The following is a 2,035-nucleotide window of genomic DNA, read 5'->3' on the forward strand; positions in this document are numbered from 1 at the left end:
ATGTAAAGAATATGTTGGGGAAAACAGTCTGGGTTGCCCCGGCCTCAGGTAAAGGCAAACCCACTCATGGGTTGCTTTTGCTGAGGGACCAGGGCATACTTGGTGGGTGATGCAGAAGAATGGAGGGGTTCGGTGTGTACCTTTAGGAGATCTGATTTTAGGTGAGAATCCTTAATTTAAATGATATGGTGTCAATTGTTACCTAATACTAACAGTGTTCAATAAGTCTTTTTCAGGATAATGTAATGGTAATGGAACCAGAGTCAGTTCTGACGAATGGTGTCCAGCAACGGGGAACATGCTGACCGTGAGCACAACACCTTACTAATGTGCCCAACTCCAGCCATCTGTGATCCTGTATTGAGGACTGGTCATGATCTGACAACTGAGTGAATGCCACAACACTCATTTTTACCCTGACTTTTTGGACTAAGGAAATTCAACGGACCTTTTAGAGAAATAGTTCATAGTTTTAGAAAACTATATATGTTTTTCTCTATATATATGTATATTAGAAGATAAATGTAGTAGTACACTGGAGTGTGACATATATATGGTATGAAATAAGGGGTGGAATGTCCTGCATTGAGAGACACAGGACTAACTTTTCTTCTAATGCTGGGGAAAATTGCACTTCTAGAAGACGCTAGTGTCTGAATTTGTGAAAAAATTTACTTTATAGCCAGCCAGGCTCTATGGGATTCAAGGTTTCAGTGTTTTCGAGCCTTGCCAGGTGCAGGGACAAGGAGGAGCAAGGCATGGGCTTTTGACCCAGGCTGACCAACAGGATTATTTCATACCATGAACATCACATTCAATATAAATTAGAAAAATTTGCTGTGTAGGGGGCTGCGTATGGCGGAGGTCCAGACAACTCCTTGCCCCGGTGCCGGACCCCTGAGGCCTTCCCTTCCTCCTGAAGCCTTGAGCTCGCAGTGTCCGCCATTTGCTGTCCCTGCTGGGAGCGCACAGCTTCCCACTGATATAACTGGCTGAGTATAATTCTTGTATATGTTATATCAGTATCGGGATTAATACTGGTTCTTTAGTATTGTTGTTAACTATTTAGTTTTAGTCTATTAAATCTATTTATATTTCAACCCTTGTGTTTCCTTGTGTTCCCCGATTCCCCTTTCCGGGTGAGGAGGGGTCATCAGGTGATAGAATAATTGCCTAAACAACATTAGATTGTTATGGATTTTCTCAAACCATAACAAAGGCACTACAGTAAAATATGGATTTGGGAATATATTAGTTTTCTTAAGGCACCAGGACCAAAAGCTGGCCAGTTCTTCCGGTTTAGACGCTATGTGAAGAAATCTGAACATATGAATCCCCCTAGCTTGAAAATTCCAAAGGCAAGTAAAAATAAACTCCCATGATTTTATGCTTCTGCAAGTGTTTAAAAGACATGTAGATACGGCGCTTCAGGACATAGCTTAGTGGTGCACTTGGCAGTGCTGGGTGTACGGTTGGACTCCATGATGTTAAGGTCTTTCCCAACCTAAATGACTCTTCGATTCTGACTTCCCTGCAAACTCCTCTTCCCTGCCATGGCACCTCACTCGCTCTGCTTCTCCCGAGGCTACTTGCATTTTCTATTGCTGCCCGGGCTTACCTTCCGCTACCACAGCAAAAAAAAAAAAGCTAAAACAGAAGGAGTTTGGTGGCTTTCGATAAACACGGTTTCCTGCCTGAAGGACGAAATGTCCGGTTGCTCTTTAACCAGTCCCGCGAGTCGCCCCAGTCGGCACCACCAGCCGTAGCTCGACCCCTGCTCCTCCTCCTCCCTCGCCGCCGCCCCCGGGCAGACGGCTGCACTGAAGGCCGGCGGCCGCCGCCGTGGTACCGCGCAGGGCCAAGCACGGCCGCGGGCCTTCCGGCCGCACACCGCTCGCCTCAGCGTACGGAGCCGGGCTCTCCGCGGAGGCTGCCTCGCGCCGGGGGCTCACGGTAACGGGCTCCCCCCACCCCCCACCCGCAGCTGCCGGGAATGGCGGGGTCGGCCAAGCCCTGCCCTGAGGCGGCCCCAGGG

General features: G+C 48.3%; 1 protein-coding gene across 1 annotated transcript in view; it reads left to right on the forward strand.

Annotated features, from left to right (window-relative positions):
- The first annotated feature begins 1,811 nt into the window (after window positions 1–1,811).
- Window positions 1,812–2,035, forward strand: part of NUDT12 (nudix hydrolase 12) — an 11,854-nt gene continuing 11,630 nt past the window's right edge. Inside the window, exon 1 of the mRNA XM_014951510.1 lies at window positions 1,812–1,953. The gene's annotated coding sequence lies outside the window, so the exon portion shown is untranslated. The remainder of the gene's footprint in view (window positions 1,954–2,035) is intronic.

Source organism: Calidris pugnax, unplaced genomic scaffold (genome assembly GCF_001431845.1).
Source record: "Calidris pugnax isolate Ruff unplaced genomic scaffold, ASM143184v1 scaffold148, whole genome shotgun sequence".
Taxonomy (NCBI): domain Eukaryota; kingdom Metazoa; phylum Chordata; class Aves; order Charadriiformes; family Scolopacidae; genus Calidris; species Calidris pugnax.